This window comes from Hetaerina americana, unplaced genomic scaffold, assembly GCF_022747635.1.
Source record: "Hetaerina americana unplaced genomic scaffold, ioHetAmer1.1.p SCAF_5, whole genome shotgun sequence".
Taxonomy (NCBI): Eukaryota; Metazoa; Arthropoda; class Insecta; order Odonata; family Calopterygidae; genus Hetaerina; species Hetaerina americana.
Genome location: NW_027287095.1, coordinates 73,140,541 through 73,166,813, shown reverse-complemented (window position 1 = coordinate 73,166,813; position 26,273 = coordinate 73,140,541). Strand labels below are relative to the sequence as shown.

Genomic DNA, 26,273 nt, shown 5'->3' with positions numbered 1-26,273 from the left:
TTTACTATTGCTCTACGAGTATTGCAGCTATTGTGTAAGAAGATATAATTTTAATTACCTTAAATTGATCAACAATGGAAACATTGTGTGAATAAACACAGACTAAACTGTGATTTCATAATTATTCAAGTACATAATAGCCTAGTGAAAGATTTTCGCAATTTCGCGAATTCGCTTCACTATATGTATGCTAATTACGCAAAAAGCTTTCTTTCGAAATTCATATTGCATTGTTCTTGTGCGATTTTCCCATTAACCAAATCCCGTGAATATTTTAAAATAAAGATTGTAGTCTAATTGGTTTATTACTTTAAGAATAAGCTCACGATCAACCTATCGTAGTCTTTTCCCATCTTGTATTCCCAAATAGACTCACAAGTTCCCAGCTCGTCTCGGATTCGCGGAGAAGTATTTTGTACTTTGCGATCATAGAACAAGTAGCTGTCGTTACTACCTAGTGTTTTTAGTACAAACACGTAAATGAAATTATCAGTTATCTTAGTCAAAAATACTTTTGTCAAGTCTAATTGTTTTTTTCCTTTTTTAGAAAACGTGCTCTTGTAATATTAATGATTGGGACAATAATAATTATTCGAGAGGGAGTATGTAGGGTTTATATCTTACGGATTCTTACGTAATGGATGGGGGAGGGGTAAAGAAAAACCGAAAACGACCCAACGTAGTCTAAGACGGCGATCTTTTATTAGGAAGGCTTTGTAAAAGAAGAAAATACGCCTGTAAAACAAACGTAACGGTTCACATGAGGAAACGCACTTCATAAAATCTTGCATGAAGTATTACGTCACAGTTATCACCCCAGAAGTTACTTTTGGTTAGCAATTGTCGAGCTCACCCGGAACTAAGTTGTGAAATGTACGAAATTCACACTTTTAGGGTGTGGGTTCCTTTGCAACTAATCGATTCCTTACAAAGCACAGTGAACAGAAAATAGAAAATCACACGGAGGATTTTAGATCTTGTAGTCAAAGCCGGGGTGCGGGCCCGGGAAAATCGTGTATGTATTAGCCAGTCAGATCCAGTAACTTGTTTAAAACATGTTTTAAATCATTTCCTGTTATTGCTCCTGATTTTCAAAACATGTTAGTTTCTTTGGCTAATTTTAAAGCTTAGATTCTTCGAAAACTACGAGTTAATTTATCAATATCGAGCAACTCCAGGAGAAACATAAGTACTTACAGTGGTAATTCCATATGTTAAACTATGATGTGCGTCTGGTTAACCGAAAATGTTTTGCTCTGCTATAAAATCCGGTTAATAACGCTAACCACCAGCAAAATCCTAATTTGAAGTCAGAAATTTCAGTGTTTACAAATTATTCGCCTTGACCGGAACTTGTACTCGGATGCTTCCAATTCCGACCAAGCGATTTTATCAATCACGTTAGAATTGTAAATTGCATAATAAGCCCCATTGTACTACGGTAGGAGACATCGTGTAAATAAAACCAGAGAGGTAAAGTGTAGAATGGGTAAATTTAAAATGCCCTTTTTTCCACGAAAGATAATGGCAATAATTACCAAAGTAACTTACTGAAATTGATTTCACCTCTCGACACATTCCCCGTGTGCATTCAGACACTTATCCCATCTCTTTACAAGTTCTTGATAGTCGGCAGCAAGTAAGTTTTGTTTGCTGTCGTAGCCAACTAGTAACCTCTTGGAATACCGAATCATCATTGTCAAACGTTGTCCGCCTCTATGAATCTCAGGAGCCCGAAAAGATGAAAATCCCTGGTGGCTGAGTCGGACTGTACGGTGGATGTTCCAACCGTTACCGTTGAATTGTTCGTAACAGCTCTTGCATTTTTTGAAGAAACTTTTGCGACTTAATTATTGACCTCCCCTCATATTTTGGGTCAAAAGTAATGTGTGTAATCATCCCTGACACACACCCTAGTGGTAGCTTGCAGGGTACTATGTGATGTAAAAAATGTAATGTAGAATTACAGTTTCAAATGTCATATAAATGGTCATAAAGCACGGCTGGGAATCTAGGTATTCGGTTTCGTATCCCAGCCACAATGAATTATTTTTAAAATGTAATATTTCTGCATTTCGGAGCACACCAATGGGAAACTCCGTTAAAGTAACTGTCGTGGCATCATCCGCAGTTTTTTGAATGTTCCTCAATTTGGAAGTCCACTCCACACTACAAAAGCATTGATGGTTGGAGAAGCGTTTGGTAGCAATGTGAATGTGGAGCGAGAGATTGGGTGCTGAATATAGAAAATGGATTGATGGAAAACGGACTAACGTTTACTTTCTAAACAAAGGAGGAAAAATACGTCTGGTAAACAGCACGTGAAAGGCGAATGGTTAACATTATTCCTTCGATAGCTTTTGGATATCAATGCTGTGCTTCAACTTGACCAATATTTTATTTGTTAATATGATAAAATATGCGAATTTTGTCGTACGGATTTCTCAGTGCTATGCTAACTAACTAATTTTTCTGTCCTCATCACCTGAAACGCGTTTATACGATTTCTTTTGCCGCGATTTGTTTTTTTTAGAGCTGGTAATGTCCCGTGATCGATTCAAGCACGGATGCGATGCGTTAATGGGAGGAGGCAAGTCGAGTGGGGCACCGAAAAACCTCCTTGTCCCATGAAAATCCTGTGCCTAGATTGCTCGGCAATAGTTAATAATAAGTGACGTAAACTGAACTTAATCGTGTGTCTCGGTTTCTCCGTAATATTCATTTTATTAGGGCGTCAGTGAAAGGGTTCTCTGAATTGAATTTTTACGTGAAAAAATCCGCGAATGAAAATCTCTCGTAAATGACACGTAGCTTAATTGGTGAATCAAACGTCCCAAACAGCAAAATAATTTTGTTTACTTGGAGTTTTAACCCAGTGATTAGTGAATTATGTCTTAATATAATGCTCAAATATTTACATTTATGGTTAAGTATGCCTCCCACCTTAGTAATTCATGTTAATGTTGTGTATAAATTCCAAGCATATTTGCAATGCTGCCAATTCAATTAAAAGTGAATGATTTTTCAAGTACCAAGGTCAAAGGAAACACAAAAACAGAGCCTGATATACCTAAATGTCCTCAATGGGATTGGGTAATTACAGCATTTGAAATTTAATGAATTTCACTGCATATTCATTAGTTTTAAAAGTTGAAAGAGGAGTCGAAAAAAATTGTTAATCAGAAATTTATGGCAAGGTTTTTTTAGACATGACGAGCAATTACGGGAAAAACTACTGCTATGTTTTTATATTTGTGTTTAGAAGGCTGAGGCCTCTTCAATCAATAAACATAGTTACCCCCCCCCCTCCCCACTCACTATTCCTCCGCAAAGTAAAACGGTCTTGCTGTTTAATTAAGGTTCCAAAGGATAAACATGAAGCATTTTTTATTGCATGAAAAAGTAGTGTACATGGAAAACGAAATTGATGAAAACTTGATTTACTCTTTTATTGTTTTATAAGTTATCAATCAGCAAGGGCTTATAAGGTCCCCTTAATATTATTGCGCAATTCCCGGACTCTTACTTGAGATAGGTTCATGTGCTTACGATTAATAAACAACCGTATATGGTCGAGTAATTAAAAATTTCACTTTCACTCATTTATTTCTGTAATTTTCGAACTGCTAGTACAACGGCGATCAAGAGCAATGCCTTCCCGGTTCATGACTCATATTTTTTAATTTCTTCGTACTTGCACGGGAAGACACGAACGGTTTGCTCCCTAAAAATAATTCACTTCCAGTTTTCTACATAATTTAGGAGCGTGTGTTTATCCCTGATTACTTCCCGGCACCTTGAGTATTTGTCTATGTTTGTCTGTTTGTAACTGTTTTGCGGCGAGATCATGTTTTTAAATTTTCAAATTAATAAGACGTAAAATTAATTTTTTTAGAGAAAAAGGGAGATTTACGAAATCTCGTTCGAAAGTTTTCGCTGAGAAATGTCTTTTTGTCGAAAACTATTTTAGTGTCGTGTCGATTTCCTTGGATTAATCCTCAAATATTGCATAAACATTGAATATTAAAATTGTGAGCACATCTTTTTTCTGCTTCCTATAAATTATACATCTTCCCCAAAATCGTTTAGGAAGGAATAAGATGAATTTGACTCTTTGTCATTCTTTCTTTAAAATTGAATACTGCTATGCATTTTCGAGTCAGTTTTGTTCCACGGCGCACAACCTTGATGGTGGGGTTGAATTCGGACGTTTTCAGCCCTCGGTTGTATGAAAGATGTCACCAGATTTTTGGAAACACTTGCCGCTAAATTCTCCTCAATTCCGAGAGTGCATCGGGGACCTCAGAACAAGCTCTTGTCAGGGAAATAGTTCGTTCCCAATGCGTCAAATCTACACTACCACATGTATACCCCGGAAGCCAACGGAAGGACCTGTAACGGGGGGTGTTAGGGCACCAGCCATGCCTACAGAAATATTAGCTCATACATTCATCATAAAGTAAGATAATGTACAAAAACACTCGCTCACATTCTCACGTGCATGCCTACGTACAATGTGCAATAATTTTTGTGTTTGAATAAATCATTAAATTTTAGTCTTTAATTAATTTTTTTTGGGCTCTTAGGTTGGATTCTGTAATGGTTGCGTATTTTATTATTATTATTAAAAATACACATGTGCTGATAGACAGTGTCAGGTGGTATCGTGCGAAGGAAGAACCATTACTTGAAAAATTCCCCTTTTTAAGTGAGGCTCAAAGCGATTAAGAAAGGAACCCAAAATAGGCATAAGGTATGGGATAAGAAGCCTTTATCATTCCGATTCTAGAATAAGAATTAGGTCGTTTCTTTTTGATGACTGCTCCCCTCGCCTTTCAGCAGTGATTCGCACAGGAAATGTGGCTGACGGAGATGATGCCGAACAAAAATGAATGGGATTCCTGCCGCGCGGAGAGCAATGCACTTTGTCTCACATTGCGTACATTAGGCGTCGTTTTTCACTTCCCGTCTGCGGAGAGAGGGAGGGACGTGTGCGTGGTGGGGGCTCGTTGGAGGTAGGTATACGCGTGCGTGCCCGGGCGTGAGAAAAAGGGTTTTCGCAACCCCCTCTTCTTGTGTGAATGTATATATATATATATATATATATATATATATATATATATATATATATATATATATATATATATATATATATATATAAACACATTCACACGCACATATGTATGTGATACATATATATCTATATATCTCCCACTCCCCCCCTTATTCTTAATCCTCTTTTTCGTGGGTATGGGGGAAGTTGGGGAGGGAGCATATTTGTGTTAGAGAGAATGTGTTGTTTGTGTGTGTGTGTAAGCGTGTTTGTGTAATCCGTGTTGTGCTCTCGCGTGAGTTCCACGGAGAGCGGGGATTTTTCCCGAATGCTTTCACCCGAGCAGATGAATGCGCGCTTCCTCCTCATACCCATTCCCCCCAACCCCCACCCGCCTCTCACCCACTCCCGCTCTCCGTCCGTCCCCTCCAGAGCTCACCTTTGCCCACCGCCAGAAGAGTTCCCTCTTTTGGAAAGAGCACATTTAAGATTTTGCACGCACTCGCGAGTCTAACCATTCCGTGTCTTTTCTCCTCTTCATTTGTTGCAGGTAAGAGGTGAGGGACGACTCACATCTCGGTGGAGGGTGGTGGACACTTGAAGCACTTATTATAACCGTCGGACGTGTCTCATCCGGTTTTGTTACTGTCGCCGTTGACCTTTCGAGACGCTGGATGCCACTGGAGTGCGAAGCCTTAATCGTGAGTAAAGGCCATTAAGAGTCGACCGTTTCTTCCCTCTCTCACACTTTTATCCCAGAACGTTCTCCTATCCCCTCCATTTGTAAACTTAATTCTCCCCTGGTTTATGCCGGTAGAGGAGCGGGATGAAAAATATAACGGGCAAGTATTTCCCCGGAAAGCATATCTTTCTGGAAAACTTCCCGTCGGACTCACATTCAGAGTAACCTGTGGGGTCCATGCACATGACGCAACTTGGAGGAAATTGCTCAAGACGTCTCGGAAGGGCTTATTGTGATAGTTGCTATCCTCGCTGGCGTAAAAGCGCGAGTACTCTTCCTACTCGTGAATTAAAATTTCCTTGGACTCATTACTTCAGCTGCTATTTATGCTTGGATGATAATGTTGCCCATTGTCGCTTTGTTTACAGTTCGCGAGCAGTGCTCTCTTGTTAATAACAGTCACTCAGTTACGTCTCCTTTCTGACTGTTGACATTGTTTACCAGTGACTCACCGGGAAAATTGAAGTCTGCCTCTTCTGTAACTTCTCGTTTTGTTCCTATTCCCATGTAAGTCATGCACAAGAATTTCCCGGGAACTTGGCCTTTGTGACTAGAACTTAAATGATGAAATCGTGAATGTGTCGTTACGGAATGGTGAATGGTGGTATTGTAATGAGAGTCCTTTCAGAGGATTGGTCAACGAGTAGCCCTGCTTCAAAATTAGGTGCAGGTGTCGAGAATAATGTCGCGTGGTTGGCGGCCGCGACATCATTGGTGGTAGCGTAGCACAGAATGAGAGAGTCGTATTCAGTTTATACGTCTTTTATAAAACCCTTATCAAGCAATGGGGTTCAGGCACCGGGGAGTAGGGACGAGCGAGCACTTACGGGTGTAGGGCGTCTCGGGCGTGATCGAACGCTAGGCCAACGGCCTCAGAGGCGGCACGGAAAGTCGAGGTGCAGGGCCAGGTTGGGCACCTCTGGTGTCTCGACCGACGGGCTCAGATAGGGTATCGGGTGAGGAATCGGGAAGGGAATGGAGGGTTCCTGCTCCGGGAGCGTCTCGCTTTAAATAGCATCGCGCCTTCGGGGGGAGGGACTTCAAAGTAGCTACATAGTAGCTACATTGTAGCAGCTACATTGTAGCGACAAGGGAATTGGGTAGCGGGCATTGTCTTGCCTTGGTTTCCGAGAAACCCGCTCTACATCACCATACATTGTCTGGTATGCTGGTGGGTACTCCTTGGGAGAGTTAACCAATAGTGGGGGTTTCCGAGAAACACACTACACAGGAACGTGCGCTGTGGAGTTTTAAGCGAATGCTTTCCCACAGTGAAGCTTTGTAAAATTCGGTTTTGGTTATATTTAAGTAGTATCATCAATGTTTGATGACGGTAAGGTAATTTGCTATTTGAATTGTTCTGGTGCAGGTCCTTCTTTAAGAGTATCAAAATGTCAAACGTGGTACAATTTTTCCTTCAAGGCTTCTGTCAGTTCTGCATATGTTTCTTTGCTTTGTTCAATCTCGGTCCCCTCGTTTACGGGTGACACTGAAGTTTCCATACTCATAAACCTTTGTCGAAGGAGATTTAAAATGTTGGCTGGTTTCTTCCTCAAATTATGTCGCATGGTGGTTTCCGAAATTCACTTCCAGTGCCACCAGTATTGGAATTTTGTTAGGAAAACGACGGGCAATACCGTGCAGCTATCGATTTCAACGTCGTAGTGGTGACTTTTCGTTCCGTAAAATCTATCGCCTTTACCGCTGCCTACTAGCTACAAATTTGTGGCAAAGATACGAACTGGAAAGTCAGAAAATGGCGACCATAGTTACGTTCTAACTGTTAAAAATAATCATGAAATTTTCTTAGTATTTAAGTTCTGCCGATGGTACCAGGCGTTCGAACAATAATGAAAATTATAGCTTCTCAGTATTTAAGTATAAAATTTGCGAAGAATTAAGCTTCCCAACGGTCCATCGTGTTTATTCTCAAAGCTCTTGATCTTGGTACTAATTTCTTCCTCTTTGGCTTACCACCATCGCGGACTTTTTGAAATTCTTTTATCTAGTTTTGTTTTGTTGCATTGAAAATTTGAGATAATTGGGACAAATATTTTTTGATCGTGAAATTTCAATCCTTTTTCGTTCTTCTCAGTTGTGATAGTAATTTTACGAGGAGATCATTGTCATTATAGTATTGGAAATAAGGAACTAAGCTGTTGTTTTAAAACTTGGAATAAAGCTTGTTCATTCAGCAAAATTAAAATATAGATAAATGGCAAGGCTTTAGTTTTCGTTTTTGTGCCGAAAATTTATCAACTCATGTTCCCATATTCGTAAGCTTAAAACATGTTTTCGTTTTAATCGTGCTTGGCATTGGGAATCCAACCAATTGAAAGAAATGTGTCTTAGATTAAAAAACTTCATTGAAATGAATTGATGAAACACATTGGTAAGGTCATAAAAACCCAACAGAAATTCAGATGAGCGAGTAAAAATATTTTTTGTTATTTTTCCTTCCATTCAGAAGCTAACTTAATTACTTATAGCTCCCGGGAGTCGTGATTAATTTAAACGGTGTTGCCCCTTACGGTTTTTCAAGTCCCTTTGTTAATTAACTAACGTGTGAGCAGATTTTTTCATTCAGCGTGGAACAGCATGATAATTAAGTGGATTTATTATTTATTTTCTAATTCCTATAAATAATAAGTAGCAGTGGAAAAAGATGTTTTTTCACACCTGCTATAAGTACCCTGTCCAAAATTCTCGCATAATAGAAATTAAAATTTGATCTCTACTAAATTAAATGCTATCGACGACATTAAGTATTGAATTCAGAGTTTGAAAAAAATAATTATTTTGATTTAATAACGATTCTGAGTGCAAAATTTAAAGGTTTGGTGTCGATGCTATCTTACGAAAATACGTAAGGTCATGTAGGTAACTATTTCCTCCAGAATCAAATTTTACTGGAAGCATTTTCTCAAACATTCCTACCAAATCAAGTTTTCCACCAATTAGGATAGTGAGATAAACACTGCGTTAAACAACGCGGAGGTAATTGTTTTGCGTTTCAACTCCCATGTGTGTCATTATTTTTTTGAAGTTTGGTAATTATATATTCAAATTTCTACCGAATCACTAATGAGTTTTTCACTCCTATTTTTTAACTGCTTCCTGTCTTCGTATTTCCATGCTTTTTCTTTATTTACACCCGTATATCCATCATATATTCTCTGCGAGAATCTGCAGATGCCATGAATACGCAGGGCTTTTTTTATGTCATTTCATATTTTAAGCGTCTTCCTTCGTAGACGACGTTCATTGCTCCCGTAGTTATATTAAATGTTTAGAACCATTCAGTACTTTCTAATCATTCACTCGCACTAGTACAGGAAGTATTTTTGTTGCTGAATGGACAGAAGGGAAAAAATAAGGAAGTAAAGGACATGGTGAAAGATTAGATGTCATTGTTGGCAGAGATTTAAAGGTTGACTGGAAAGATGGATGCACAGTATTTTGATTGGCAATGGGCTGTTGAAGACTGGTAGACAAACGAGGAAGGGGTAGAAATAGGACTGGCATGTTGGACGGATTAAAGGGTGATAGAATTTATACGGAATGAAGAAGAGTTTATTGTACCGTAAACCTACCGTAAGTGGTAGAAATCTCAAGTAATAATAACAATGATACATAAAGATGTGTTCATGAATGGTGCGAAGGGAAAATCATTCTATGTATTGATGATTTCGGAATTCGATTTCCCTCAACTTATCACCGTGGCGCTACCTACTAATTTAATGTGCTAAAATTACTATTCCCATGTCTGTTTTAAACTAGAATGAATTTTACTTTTGTAATGGTCCTTCTACTTTCTCTTCTTGCTTCTTCCTGCTTACAGTGTTTCCTAACCAGGACTATCTATTTTTAATGGAACGCTTTACGTTCGTTCAGAACGAGTCTCCGCGAAATTGGTAGCTTTTCTTTTTATTGTCTAAAATTTCGGATTTAAAGTTCTAAGGAGCCGCCATTGCTACCAGCGGTCTGTTTCTCAAAGCTAAAAGTAGATCGCCCAGTTCTATGAGTCTACAATGCTCGTATCTCCACTTCACATGCTGTGCGATGGAGACAAATTACGAGTGCTGCACAATTTTTACCATCAGTAAACTCCGTATCTGTTAAACAAGAACTCGTCATTTTTGGGTATCTAGCGAACTTTTCGATCGATAGTTATCGGGTGATATGCCCTCCGTAAGTGCCCGTCTTGGTTATAAATTAATGAACATTAAATATGGATTTAGAAATGGATAAAAAATTAAATATCCATTGCCGTGTTCTTTATGGGTTTAAAAGATATACATCATACCCACGTGCAAGCGGAGACACACACACACCTGCTCCCCCACCCTGGTTTGTGCTGGCCAGTGAACCTCGTGTGTTCCCATCGCCAAACAACCCCCCCCCCCCCACACACACACACACCACCACGCTCTCAGTCAAGGTTGATTTCTCTGTTCTTCCTTGAAATTTGATGGCAAAAGAACCTCAATATTCAAAATTTTACCGTCGAATTTTTCTGTGATAGACCGTCGTAAAAGCTGTAGTACGTGTGGAAACGTAGGAGAATTGTTGCGGTCTAGATTATGAAAATGATTTTTCTCTCTTTCCTTAGTATTTACTTTCCTAAGTAAAGTTTCGGTACCGCAGTTAATTCATATGATATTGCTTGATGAAGTTTTCTCGGGTCTTCCACCGGGTCAGGAGTTCCATGTTGGCCGACGTTTCGATGCCCGACTCATCATCATCCCTGAGGACGATTCACGAGTTGGGCATCGAAACGTCGGCCAACATGGAACCCATGATCCGGTGGAAGACCCGAGAAAACTTCATCAAGCAAATACGCCGGTAAAGCACCAGATCTTACATAGTGGTATAGTGTTATAAATGCAGTTGCGAATGCGATTGTGTGTGCGAGCCCCTGAGCTTTATTTCATTCAGTCCTAACATCGTCGTTATCCCTCTTTATATCCTTGGGAAATATTTGAAAATATTCTTTTCGAAATATTTTCAACGGGTGTATTTCCCAGTTGCCTAAGTGCTGTGGATTTTTTCTCCACCAGTTTGTTGATGTACTAAACCGTCTATTTAAATGCGTTCCGTTATTAACAGTCTTTGTAAAATATACTTTAGTCGCCAAATTTGGAAGTAGTTTCCTCAATTTAATATTATTTGGTTCTCTACCTGGTTTCCCACTCCCTCTTATTTATGGCACACAAAACTATGGATCAGAGCATTTTTCGTTATATATTCATCTAATATCCTTCGTGCATAGAAAGTTTTAAACCGAACAATCGCGGAAATAGATTTCCGGTGTGCATATTTAGATGGCTTACAATGCGTAGATTACTAAAATGTAAATCGATCCCGACTGAAGATGGCGTAAAATAAAATTGACACAAGCATACAACTTAATTCGAATTAAATTTTCTCCTTCTTCTTTATTAATTCCAAGGAACTGCGGAAGATGCCGCGACAGTAACCTTTTGACGGAGTCATCCGCTAATATGCATTTCAATGCAACAATTTCAGAGTGTAAAAATCATCGCGGTCAAGGCGAATTATTTTTACTCTCTGAAATTGTTGCATTGAAATTCTTTATTGATGTATGCCTCGGGTGATTTACCTGGCTTTAACCTCCCTGATTACGTGAGAACAAATAGCTCATTGTCGGAATCAAATTTGATGAACGTTGAAGGTGTAATATGTAAAGAACTGTGATCGTAAAATTTTAATTTACGTTCAAATTAAGTGGAAGGGGAAAGCATTCAAAATCGGGGCAGTCAATCCCGCTGACGGCGATGGTATTTGGAAATAATGTGTGTGTATGTATGTGTGTGTATATATATGTATATATATATATATATATATATATATATATATATATATATATATATATATATATATATATAGATCATTTCGTCGAAGTAACACGGAAGTGTTGAATAAAAAACTTGAACCACAACAAAAAATATAAGAACACATAAAAAGGACACTCATACGTTACTATATTTCTAAAGAAAGAAAATCTAATTTCTAATTTCTTTATTAGAAATAACGTGTGAGTGTTCTTTTTTTGTGTTCTTATATTTTGTTGCAGCCCAGGTTTTATATGTATATAAAACATTTGTTCGATTTTCACTTCATTGCCTATAATCTTTATGACGCCTCTCCTTGACGTCATTCCGCACCATTTCTCCCATGGGGGCGGGAGGGAGCGAGTGGTATAAGGAGGGTGGCGAGTTTAATAGGGGAGCAGGTCGGTCGTCAGGGAACCCCCCGCTCACCTGCCTCCCGAACCTAACACCTACACGCTTGGCTGGCGACTTCTTTTAAGGGTGCGGAGGGCTGGGAGGGAGGAGGAACAGGGAGTTGCTCGGAAATCACGCTTATCTTCACGACGAAAGCGAGCGCAGGGACAGAAGGGGTCTCTTTGGCATGCGTCACGCATAGGCCGCTTGGTTTCCAGTCCCAGTACCTCCCCCATCCTGTTCCCTTGTTTCACCCCCATCTTCTCTTCCTCTTTCCCCGGTAATTCTCATTCCCCCTCCTTGCAACCCTCCTCCCACATGCCCTACCGTACCCCATCCGTTTCCCAGGACCACATCATGCCTATCGTCCTCGTCTTCCCTCCCGCTGCGATACTCTTTCTGGACTTTGCGGGCGAGGCAGTCAGTTCTCCTAATATTGCCGCCTACCCCTGGCCTCTCTCTCTCAAATCCCTTTTTCTCGGCGTTGTTGCCAGAGTTACAATAGGGTTGCAACAGCCCTTAGACCAGAACTAGGAGTAACGCCTCCACAGTATCTATCCTACAAGCAACCCGTACATCCTTTATTATGACGTCTCAGGAGTTAATTTGTGAAAACATTCATTACCATCATTATAAAAGGCTAACACAAGTCCCTTTTCACGCCTACGTTTATGCTTTGATATTCAAGGAATTTTTCAGGCATAACCTTGCCATACAGGTATACATCCAAGCTTTTATTTGCTATATTAAATGTCCATATTTACTTGGCTTACCTTTCATATTAATGGTGTTGTATTCAGCCCTGAAATGAGCCACTATTGAGTGTGGGAGGATGTGTCAGGTGAATCATTAGAGTAATTGGTGATTAGTAACATTCAGGAAATTTAAATTAGCATGCTTTGTCTGCTATTTCGTGTTCATAACTGATGAGAGAAAAATTATATCTGAAATCGGTCGGCTCGACAATCTCGTCTGGTATTGTAATGCGGCACTGTGATGTGTGGCAGGGGTTGGCAGATTCCACACCAGGCATGCAGCATAAATAATATGTTTTGATCGTGGCAAACGGATAAACTAATAAGTAGAGCGAGGGAAATATTTTTTAAAGCTTTAAATAATATTAATTTGAAATATATCATATGCATGAAATATAATTCTAAACATTCATGAGTACTGATAGTATAGGGTACACAAAAGAGGTTTTAGTTATAATACTTTATTCAAACTAGACTACTCTCCATATGAAATATTCTATGATCGCCGTCGTTGGCAACTATTCTGATCCCTTATTGTAACTGGGGAAAAATACGTTTTTAAAACGTGGATTTTGCGGTTTAGTTCTCCGATATCGATTTTCATCATATCGTCTACCGTAATGTATTTTAGCATCGTCGTTATTACGTTGTACATTTTGAGTACGTGGAAAATTTTCAGCATCATCGCATGGTAACTTTTTGCAATTAATGCCGAAGATTTAATTTGTAGCAAGAAATAATGAGCTCTACGGCCTCTCAATAAAGAAGAAAGGGGAAGAAAACTCCAATGGCCGTAAGGATTAGTTGCCAATCTCTCGTCAGACCAATTGTTGTGTTGGTGTGACGGGAATCACGTCAGGGACCAACCACAACCTCTCGACCAGAATACCCTCTGTGGTGGTTTACGGGAGATTAATCCGCGTCAGGGACCAACACACAGCCACACGCACACTATCCTGTCTGAAATCCTTCACGAGGCTGTGAGACCCTGTTAAAGAATTTCAGATGGAGATGGAATTCTTTATCAGGGTCTCACAGCCTCGTGAAGGATTTCAGACAGGATAGTGTGCGTGTGGCTGTGTGTTGGTCCCTGACGCGGATTAATCTCCCGTAAACCACCACAGAGGGTATTCTGGTCGAGAGGTTGTGGTTGGTCCCTGACGTGATTCCCGTCACACCAACACAACAATTGGTCTGACGAGAGATTGGCAACTAATCCTTACGGCCATTGGAGTTTTCTTCCCCTTTCTTCTTTATTTAATTTGTAATTTAACCTTTGCACCGTGAATAATTCCTAGCGTCGTTCTTCTGATAATCCAATTACCTCACTGAGTGTATTATGACAACGTTTTACAAATGTAGTTACTTTTCACTGCAATCGATCTAATTCCGCATTGAAACCGACTTCGTGAGGATTCCACATAAAAGCAGCTTATTCTAAATGAGACCTAATTAAAGATTCATGAACCCCTCACAACACAGTTCCCCAGTACCATTTTATTAAATACCACGTATATTTTTGCTTGTCTACAATTCCACGTGTCTAGCAAGTTCATTTTCATTTCCCCTTGCCCCAGTAATTTTTCGGTAAATTTAAAAAAAAATCTGGCTGCAGACGTGCGATGATGCGTGGTTTACCGGATTTTTTGCCGACAATCTCCGTGATCCTAGGTTCTATCTTTTCAATTGGAAACATTTCGTCATCAAACCTTATGAAATTTTTCGTGGCTATAATTTTTTTTACTTTAAGATTCGAGCTGATGGGGAATAGCGATCATTTGAAGACGGAGCTTGGATACTTTGACTGGAAAGCTTAAATATTGAGTGCTTTAGAAATTTCTTTTGTGTAAATTGGCATTTTCTGATTCCACGTCAATCGGGAAGTAACTCAATGTGCCCCATACAAATTTCTACGCCGTACCATGCAAGTCGTCGAGGAGGCGTTTGCCAGGAGATATAACATCACCAGCCTTGGGTAAAAAATAGTTACATTTTCGACGTTAGTGGTTCGCCGCTAGCTTCTTCGACCGTAGTTTTGGGTTATTTAGCCTTGCTCTTAGCTTAGCTATGATCGCGTATTGTATGAGGAAAGGAAGAGACCCTATATATAATAGCGCTGCAGTCAATCGACGTAATCTTATCCGAATGGTCCAAATCTGCCGATATAATGAGGGACGATGATGATTTTTTCTGTACCACAATTTAAATCGAAATTTCCGTTCTTTCTTACTTGTACTTTCTGCCATGCTAATTCCTCGATTGACTGAATGCATTGAGGTAACGTTTCCTCGCAAACCCTCCTTTGCACCTTATAACCTTGATTAAAATAAATGCTGATTTTTAGTAGTTCAGTTGGTAAAGGGTGATCGAGCTTTCAATCAAAGTGCCTTGTATCCTTGGAAAATCCTTGGAAAAAACAGGTGGTGTGATTTTCTGGTCACCAGAATTTCCAGGGAAACAGCAGGTTGCTCAGGGAAGGATACTAGAGACCTTAAACCTTATGTATCCTTAATGCGTAAATTGCATACGCTGTTAGGACTATCGCCACCCTCTCCTATCAAAATATTATATGGCTTTCTTTACTTATTATGATTCAGATTTGAAGCAACACCTTCAGTTTTTTTCAAATAATTTTATATTGACGTTTAATCTCATGTCGTTCTACGATTCCCATTCACGAACCGCAATGTTTATGGTCGCATGTTTCAAATACTGACTGTGTCGGGGATCGAGATGGTGCGGGGGCTAACGTACTGGCTTCCCACCCTTAGGGCGCGGGTTCAAATCCCGGCGGTGTTGAATATTTTTCAGTGGTATCTCGATCCCTACTTGATGTGCTTTGTGGAGGGCACTTTGAGTGAGTACGCCGTCCATCGAATGGGACGTTAAACTGCGGACCCCTTGGCGCCTTTCGTAAAGAGTAGGCTAATGCCGACGCCGGGTTTCTCTCCACCCTTCATCCTTTCCTGTCCATCCCCTATGGCGCAAATGACCTCAGCTGTCGGTCGCCTCCCCTAAAAACTACTACTAGTACTGACTGTGTCTAAAAAAATGGGATGAGTCCATGGCTATATCTACATCTTTAGCAATCCACCATAAAGGTGTGTGGCAGGGGGTGCAAGCACCTGGTGGAAAGGGTAAGGAAGGGGGAGGGTGTTTAAAAGGAAATGAAAGGGAGTAAAAGGAAATAACATCCTAATAAAATACTTGAAACGTCGTGCATGGTGGTGCTTACACACAGATTGTATACATGCTAGCGGAAAACTTGGTTTTAAGCATGTGTTAATTTTACCTCCTGTAGAATTTCCCGGGTAAATGTGGAGCGTGTTTTACAGACAAATAATTATTGAGGCGTATGCATCAGATGCTGCGTCTCCGCAAAGCCGTTACTAACACCATTAAAAAAACATCAGAGGGTAAGTATTTAGTCGATTTCATTTTGGATATCTCAAGCTGTGTCGTTCCCGTTCGTTTCGAAATGTGTCTCGTTGAATGGTCGGGAGAGTAGGATGATCCGTGACAAGAGAGGAGTTGGTCAATATTGCCCGACATCTCTCTCGGAAAATTTCCCCCGAAAAGTCAAAAGGGAATTCTGAGCCATCGAGTGCGCGAGTGTCCTTAATGACGAGCGCGCCTCGTGCGTGTGTTTTTTTCCATTTCCCGCGCTGGTGACTCGAGACCAAATTAGGGGTAACTCCAAGAGGTCGAAAAGAAAGAATCGCGTCCGTCCAGCATAAAGGATCTGAAAAGAGAAAAAAATATACTCCCATCCGCAATTCTTCTACCGTGCAAGTCTCGGGAAGAATAAAAATAAAACGTCAGCGGTTGGCAACCCTGCACCCCCGCTGGCGAATGGGGAAGGAAGGGAAAGGACACCCCTTTTTTAAACACTCCGGTCACGCTCCTCCTCGAGCCCTTTCTTTCAGCCACCCCCCCCCCACTCTTCCATTTCCCCCCCCCGGGCCGCACAAGACCCACTTCCCACTTCTTCCGTCCCCACTCCCAACCCTGCTCCCTTTCCGGACCCCCACGACTCCCGTTTTCTCACTCCCTCCCGCTCTTCCAAAATTTCGTGTACCCCACTCACTACCCCCTCCCCCACCTTCCCCCTTCTCTTTCTCTCTCTCTCTTCTTGCCCTCACCAATCTCTTCCTTCCCCTGTACTCTTTCCCTTCTTTCAGGGAGAGAAAAGGTCCCACTCTTTTATTTTCCTCCCCGCAGCTCCCCGATTCCCCACCCTGTTATCCCTTGGCGCCATCCTCTTTGGTCTTATCCTTCTTCCCCCGTCTCTCTTTTACCTCCAACAGTCCCTCCCCATCCCATCCCTCCCTTCTGATGCCCCTACAGCCGTGGTAATCGCGAGGTAGTTTTTCTTGCCCCCTGAGCCTTATACATTTCCTCGGACATCCCTGATCGTAGGCATACTCCGAATGGGTGTCGTGGCGTCAGGGATTTGTGCGTAATGCATCTAAATAATTTCCATGCAGAGTTATATCTGATAAGTTTCTAGGTGGTCGGAATAATTGCTGATAGGAATTACTTCGATTGCCATAATAAAAATTCGGATAAGAATATTTTGGATTGAAAACCCATCGGAATATTTCGTGACAGGTAACACTCTCGTGTGTTATAAACTCAAATTGTTCCTTCGGATATTCATTTTTAGTAATATCGAAAAGGAATTGATGAATTTCTTAAAGGAATTGCGTAATTCGCTTGACGATTATTGAAGTGCTTAATCACAGGAATCCCTAAAACGAAAATTTCTGTTCGAGCTTGGAAATTTGTCGCTGTACATGTGTGATAGTTATAATATATATTATATTGTTGTGACCTTTTTCCCGGGGATTATTTTTGGGAAAAATATGGAGTGTATCTCTTTCTCACTTTCGTCCATATATTATATCTGTGTCTTGTTTTTCTTACTAAAATTAATTAATGAGTTTTGAAGAAAAAAATAAAGCAGTAAAAATAAGCAATGGAATGACAACTGTAGTCAATACCGAACCGTGAAATGGTAAATCAATTAAACTTACTAAATTTTCACGAGGTTTTTTAACTAAATTACTCCTTTAACCTCTTTTTAACCCATTAAGAGATCAATAGACGCATTCGCAAGTATTTGTGAATTTACCAAATGAAGCCGTGACGCGTAAAACTGACCTTAGGTATAATTGAAACAAAAAGTGTTGTAGAATTTTACGAAGTTTAATGTTTAGCCAAGTATGCAGAGATTCCTCCAAGTAGTGCCTGACAGCATTTATTTTATCAAGTCGTGAACACATCATGCGTGATTACTACTACTAGTATATGGAATGGTCTTGTTATCAAGTGTTGGATAGTGTATCTGCGAGTTGTGCCTGTCCTATGACCATTAATCAGTATATTTCAGTTGTTCCAAAATGACTAACTTAAATTACAACTGGTGTTTTAGATAATGTATTTGTATGGCGGCACGACAGGAAAATAAACTTTATACGTTTGTTATGCCTTAAATAAAGGAAGAATGGCTCCATTAGTTATTAGCGCGTGCGGTGTGTTCTTTGATTGGAATACATGTATCCTCGTTAGTTGGCGAAGGATTTAAATTCATATTATTTGGTTTTTTTATCTATTTGTGTTGTCTGCTGATTGAGGTATCTTCTGGATGGATACACTGACAAACCCCCATTGCATTTCAGAGCCTCATATAACAGGACACATGATACCCTACCCCTATTAAATTCCACATTCCCTTCTGCCTCCCTTCATCTCGCCCACCGTGCTACTCTTTTCCTTTCCCTAGCTTGCTTGCCTAACATTCTCCCTTCGCTTGCCTAGCATTCTCCCCTATATCAAAGTCTTGAACATTCCATCTTTCATCAAACCGCCCTACATACACTTTTCCCGATTCCTTTGAATTCCCCGCAATAACCCTCTCCCCTACCCGTCCATATCTAGTCTTATCTCTTTTGTTTTCCGTTCGCCTCATCTTATTTTCCTGAATGCACTATCTTATTTTCCTGAATGCATTCTTTTGAAATAATAGTTTTACATTGTACATCTGCGCAATACCTCTTAATCCGCAGCAAGTGTGGGTGTAAGCAGGAGTAGGTAGGGCAGCAGTCCTGCCTGTAAAGTTAATGCAATATTACATCTTGCATTAATTGTTACGTTTCACAGAGTCATTTAATGTTAGTCTTGATGTTAATTTTTTCGGCCGCCTGGGTTTTGAATTCCGGAACGGCAATTAATATTTTACATGAAAAGTAGGCGATGAAAATATTGTCGGCCCAATGGGTGCCGTGATAGCTCACTGTGACAACAAGCCAACAACAAGAGTTGTCGCCGCCAAACTGCATGAACTACGTTATGAATTGCTGCCGCACCCCCCGAATTCACCCGATCTGGCTCCCTGCGACTTTTTCTTATTCCCTAACATGAAGAAATGGCTCGCGGGAAAACAATTTAGCTCAAACGAGGAAGTTATCGCCGAGACAGAATGAGAGACATTTTGGAGAGTTCGACAAATCCTATTTTTTGGAGGGGTTAAAAAAATGGCCGGAACGTTGGGAGAAGTGAATCTTTCTAAAAGGGGACTAAGTTAAAAAATAAAAAAAATGTTTTTGGGAAAATGGTTTCTTCATTTCTAACTCGGGTACTTATTGAACCGCACTCGTATCTTTCTAGAAAACCTTTATGTCGTGCTTGCTTTCCTCGAGATTCAAATCTAACTCTGTGTCGGGGTGAAAGCCCAAATGAGTGAAATGATGTTAATTTATTTAAATAATTCGATGGCAACTTTATGAGGTAATGGCGTGGTGGTAATATTTACCAATCCGAAGCTGACTACCGCCTTTTCTTCCGCCTCATTTCTCTCGCGAATCCTATCCGCAGTATTACGACGTTGAGTAACCCGAAAGCCGTTTTCCAAGTACACTCTTCCCCAATCTCCTCCACCACTTCTTCCGACCGAGAACACAACAAACGATATCCCCCTTTCTTTATTCAATGCTCTTCTTTTCCCACCTTTGCTTGCCTATCTGGCCCTCCATTTCAACGGGACCGCTTTGAATTCATCTCAACGCCTTCCTACCGCCCGGTCTTCCAGTCAACCCCGCTTGCCTCCGTTACAGAGTTGCAATTCAAGCTCCTTGGAGCTTTGTTTTAGCACCACAATTATCGCATCCAGGCCCTTTGTTTCGTTTTTAGAGCCTCCGCCAGTACTGGATTTGATTCACTACTTTTTTATCCCGCTCTGTTTTTTAATATCCTCAATTCAGGTGATGCCTGCCGGAGTTAGAACTAGGCGGCGTAGTGTTCATGATAAATGTGACACATAAAAGACGCAGTGAACTCAAAAAATCCTACGTTTATCAACAACTTTGAACAGGACCAGTCGTTTCATTTGTGTTTTGCAAGGAGGGAGTTGGGTATATATAAAGGGGATTTTGGGGGTTTTGTCTCCTCCTTGGGGGTTATCTTTGTCCTCAATAAGAGAAAATATTACTGAGACTCCCGAAACTAATTTTCAATACTTTCCGTCCTCAGAGCGTAAAGTAACGTGCTGTAAGTTGTGTTGAGGCATTTAATTAATACTACTGGTTACATTTTAACTTGTTTTTCAACTTTCTTTCAAGGAGAAATGGCTGCCATTTTATTTTTCTTTCCATGTAATAATTCCCCTTTCCACCTCCATAGAGGTTTGATACACCCGCTACTGGTTGTAAATGAGCTCCTTGTCCCTCCATGTTCAGTTTCCGTTATCGTATAGTAATATTTTCATATGCGTTTGATTAGTCACGATGATTTAATTAAAGAAATGTCTTCCTTATCAAACGTAGTTTCTAATCATAGTTGTCATATTATGTCTAATGCGAATTGGGTTGATATTTGCAAATGGTTTGTTGGTTGTAGGTATTTTGGTTAGTTACCCTACGTAACTATTAAGATGTTGCGATCATATGCAAATTCGGCTAATGGGGTCGTAGCTCTGGATTCGTGCTTGATAAATGCTAAAATCAAAGTCATGAAATCATTTTCACGGCCAAGAAGTTTTATTATCAAACTTACTCCTCGGGCATACCTCGAGATGATGTTACATCTGGTCTCGCAATAGTACATGTCTTCTGGCGTTCATAAATAAAACAAAGTGCATTTTTATGCATGAAATTCTCAATTACCTGCATTCCCGGTGCATACGGAGGATGATTACTCTCCCGATTGTGAAATAAATATAAATAACAAACCAGGGCTCATTTTTCAGTCCCCGATTGTTTAATTAATTCATCATCCTGGCTCCCCACACTATAATAAACTGGTTCTTCAATTCCGTATACATTCCACCTTCATTTAGTCTGACACGTCTATCTTTCTCTATCCCTACCCTAGTCCTCCCCTCTATCTCAATTTTTAGTATTCCATCGCCAACCACAATTTCCCTTGCATAATAAAACGCTAGAAATAAAATTAAATGTTTTAGGTTTGGGAAATTTTGATTAGTGGTGTTTTTAATGGTTCACTTGTTGATTAGCGGTTTTGTTATAATTGTGAACGTTAATTAAATTGTAATTGAAATTATATAATGGATATTTTAGTTAATTTTTCAATTTAATGTATTAAATAAATATGTTGTCACAACTGTAATGAAGAAGCTCAATGAGTTTAATTTTAATTTTGTTGCTGAAATACAGGTATATTAATGTGAACAAAATTAATAATCCATTCACAATGTCGCAAGGAAAATAAATACACCTAGATAGCAGTTTTTCCTTATCAGTGTCACCCAGCCTAAACCGTTAATCAACTCGAGCATTTGTTTGAATGGTGATCGGTTTGAACACACACAGTATTGTTCCCTAAGGCGTCTGAAATTGGCACATTTAGAATTGTTTTTTAGATGAGCCGTTTTCCTTGCCGCCTGTGGTTTTCCGTAGAAAGCGTATATTCCTAGATTTTCGCTGGGTGTATCCAAGGGCTTCGCCCCCAATTTAAACCCCGATCCCTTTGATTTTAATCAAAAGTCTCCGCCAAGTACGCTGCCTTATTGGTGATAGTATGGTGTTTAATAAATTTACATAAAATGTATCGAGACATTGCTATGAAGAATATAAGACGAAATATTTAACACACTAGCCATGAACTTAAGACTAAGGTAGAATATATATGTACGTCCCTGTCTTTTAAATCCGTAGTTTCGTCTAGTGATACCAATTTATATTACGTTTTTAGATAATGTTCATATCTTACGATTATACGATGTCTTTTCAAAATGGCAAGCCTTAAAAAGTTTCCAAATTTGCTTGCATTTATGAGAAGATGCTTGTATAACATCTGTTGTATGTGTATCAATTTATAATTTGCATTTTTGTTTTAGCCTCGTCAAAGAATTTTATTAAAATTTTTATCTCTCTTTGGTAAAAATTTGGTTCGAGGGAAGCTGGAAAACAGTACAATTGGCGGTTCTTTTAATTCAATTCTGCCGCAACCCTTTTTGGAGTCTTTCAAAGGGAGGTGGCTGAACCAAAGCCAACCGGGATTGTCGAATTGGCAACGCTGCCGCAATTCCCCCTTTCTATACCTTTTATCGTCCCCCGCCTTCCCCATCCTCCTCTCTTCCCGTCCTCTCTCCCTCTTACCCTCCTTTACTGTCCCTCCCTGTTCTTCATTCTTCTCTACCCCCCACCCGCCCACCCACGCACGCCCCTTTCTGATCCTTATGCCATTTGTGGCTCTCGGGAAAGTGAACCTTTCTCTATCCCTCTCCTCTTATCGAAAATTTTCATCCCAAAAAATATTATAATAATAATTCGACCTACGGCTTTTGAAGACGCAAATCATTGGAGGTGGACGAGACATCGTCTTCAAAAACGTTAAGTGGTGAGAGGATGAAATCGAAAAGGGAAGCCTTTTGAGAGTTACAAACAACTTCCCTGCACCCTTCCCCCCCCTCCCCTTCCGATCGTAATTTGCAGTCGGGGTGAGTTGTTGAGAAGTAGCCTCTGACACTCTTGGCGTTCAGTGTAATACTCGTACACGTCGATCGAAAGGTTCCACGAAATATCACGGTAGATCTAAAAACAAACAAAAGAAAGAACTTTCAACTCACTCCATGTTCTTTTATTATCGAATAACTGATGAGTGCGTCTTCAAGATTGAGATAACTCTAAATAAATGGATACTTCAGTGAAACCCGTCCAAATGGAAACTGCTTAATAGGGGAACATGCAAAATCCAGAAATTTATGAATCTTAATATGCAATGAACGTTTTATTCTCCCACAAGTTCCTGTGGAATACGAAGCCCAAGAAACGCGGCTGGGTAACTGTTTGTGTAGCTTCTGCTTTATCAACGATACAGTTTTAATTGAAACCGGTAAAGACGGAAACAAAATTTCGGGGGGTCATTATTTTCAGCTCCAACAAACTCTTTAAGTTTGGATTTATGTAAAGCTTCAATGGAGTGTTCTTAAACCCCTCGTGAAATCTCATATTTTTCAAGATAAATTATGCAATTATGCAAGTAAATTTAGTCATGCTTTCCATATTTTAAATTTCCGTCCATGTCGATTGCTCATTCCTTTTTAAGAGATGGAAAACTTCAAAATTTCGGAATAATTACGTAGCCCCGGTTTTACTGTCTTGTTAAGAGTAGTCTATCCTTAAAAATAGGATTTTGGTACCTAAGCCCGTCTACATTTCAAGGAACAGCTTAACACTTTGTTGTACCAGTTACAATGATTCATTCTCGAACATATTCTACCTCCCTTCATGCCGTCGTACTGACTTGATATTTCTTCCCTCTTATCTCGGTTACCCAACATTCTTGCCAATCGGTTTTTTTGCCCAATTTCGTGCCCTTCGTGAATTTCTTCTTACAGCCTAAACCTTAATCCAAATATGTAGTATATCTAGTCCTTCTGCGTTCGTTTTCCTTTCCATCTATTTAATCTGTTCCATTCCTCGCCTCGATTACATCTCAAAAACCTACATCTAATTTTATCCTTACGCTTCAGTTATCAAATTTTGAAGGCATACAAGCGCTCATCAATTAAATTTTCTCTGGTTGTTTTCTGCTGTTGTTTATAAAACAATTTCTAGAACCGTGTTAACATAAAAGTTTTCTACTTGAGCCGTTCCTACGTTTAATAATAAAATTTCTTTAAAATAATGTTACATAATAAATAAATAAATGTAAGAATAAATAAAAATGCGTCAAAATAACTTGATTGCATGTGGTGAGGTATTATTTGCTTTTTGCGTCAGTTTTTATTATGGAAACCCAAAGACTTAGGTGTCAACAAAATCACTTCAATAGAGAGGTCCTGGTTGTTGGCTGAATACCCACCCAGAATTCCCGGCTATATGTACATAATTAGCAGCAATCACTATGGTCTGTAATTTTACAAAAATTAGGGAAGTTTCTCAGAGGGATATTAAATATGCTCCATAAAGAGTTCATCTCACCAGAAAATTTTCATAAATTTTCCGTAATTACTTTATTAAAAATTATCGAGTCAATTCTACCGTTTATTGTCCTCTTCGCCGCATTAGTTGTTACCCGCTTGTTCAGTAATTGATATTACGAGTGAAAATGCTTGGGCGATTCCATTGAGAGAAGCAATAATCATATTAGTTAGTGAGCATGTTTGGGTATGGGATATGGACCCACTAAATTATGGAAAACCCTATTATCTAGTGAGCTATTGTACTCATGGTGATGAGGCAAATGTAACTATGGAATTAGCTTAGTTAGTGAATAATGTTATTAAAGCACATTAAAAGCTATTACAGTGTCGGCTATGGTCTATCATGGGTGATATGTCATGTCTGAGGTATGTTTTAGCTAACGCATGTTGCATACCCCAATTTTAAAGTGTCAACAATAGCTTGTGTAGTCGTTAAGAGCCAATTCTCCGAGGGGATCGTCAAGATTTATATTTTTTATAACTGTTTGCCATCCACAGGATCGTCCATGTGGAGACAGAGATTGGCGTAACTTTGCCATCTTTCTAACGAAACATGAAGCTAAAGTTTATTCGCAGTGTTTCCGCTCGTAAGAAATGCCCACGACGCGTTCCATCCGAGGGCAACTTTGATGGATGTTTCCCACGCCGGAGACGGAAGACACGTTGATTGTATCTTCACTATAGATATGGGACGTATTAAAAAAAATGGAAGGAGACGGTTTTCTTTTCTGTGTAGGGAAATCAATGTGAGTTTTTTTTATTATTCGCTTGAATGAAAAGACTTCTCATTTTTTTTCTCATCTGGATTTCAACCAAGGGCTTTTTAAGTGGAGAACTGTCGCCTGGGATAGTATGGTAGGATAGAGGAGGAGGGAACTATCACCGCCCTTCAACCTATTTAGGAACAATATTCACGTACTATTCTAGTATCCAGTTGTAAATTTAAAAAAAACTCTCACAATTTCTCTCAAGGCGTATGTACTCACGTTGTAATTATGGAAGCGCCAATGGTCACACGCGGGGCACACACATACTCACAGACACCCTGAAGAACGCGCAAGCATCTAATGGGAGAGGAGAGTGAGATAAAGGGGGAGGGGAGTGAATTTTTTCCCGGACACCCTTCCATTTTGCCCTACTCCGTCGTCTCCGGTTTTCCTTTCGACCCTTTTTAAGTCAATATTTTCGCTGGTCATCTCTCCCTCGTCCTTCTCGCCCTTCCTTCCATTTTCACTCCTCCTGGCCCTTTGCACCCTTGCCCTCCCACCACTACCCTTCCTATTACCACTATCCCCTTCCGCCCTCCCACCATCACTTCCCTCAAGCACCTTCTCTATATATATATATATATATATATATATATATATATATATATATATATATATATATATATATATATATATATAGAGAGAGAGAGAGAGAGAGAGAGAGAGAGCGAGAGAAGGTGCTTGAGGGAAGTGATGGTGGGAGGGCGGAAGGGGATAGTGGTAATAGTATATATATATATATATATATATATATATATATATATATATATATATATATATATATATATATATCGATGATGTAAAAGCACTCACGAGTGCAATATAACATTTGGACGGCACATTGGAGCACAAAATAAAATAGATCTAACCTCCCCACTCTCGGGATATTCTATTGCAGTCTCATTTTAACATTACACAGTGAGCAAAGTAGAAGAACCATGGTACCACAACAGGATACGTACTAAGAGTAGGGACATTAAGACACCAACATGTGTCTCTAGCCCTAACCACCGCCACGCTAGGTCGAAACGTAAGTTAGCTTTAGTTACTTTCTGAACATAGGTCGTATGAGTGTGCATATGTGTGTATATATGTATGTATGTATGTCTGTATGTATATACATATGTATATATGTGTGTGTGTGCGCGCGTACATACATAACATACATATATGGATCCGGCCACCCACTGTGCGCTCTCCCCGGTGGGCATGGACTTGCCATCTCCATCATTTCCCGCAGGCTCCACATCCTCCTCTTGTAA

At 39.8% G+C, this 26,273-nt stretch overlaps 1 long non-coding RNA gene across 1 annotated transcript in view; it reads left to right on the top strand.

The window, feature by feature from the left end:
- Positions 1–26,273, top strand: part of LOC139693533 (uncharacterized) — an 821,473-nt gene that overhangs the window by 609,311 nt on the left and 185,889 nt on the right. The window lies entirely within an intron of this gene.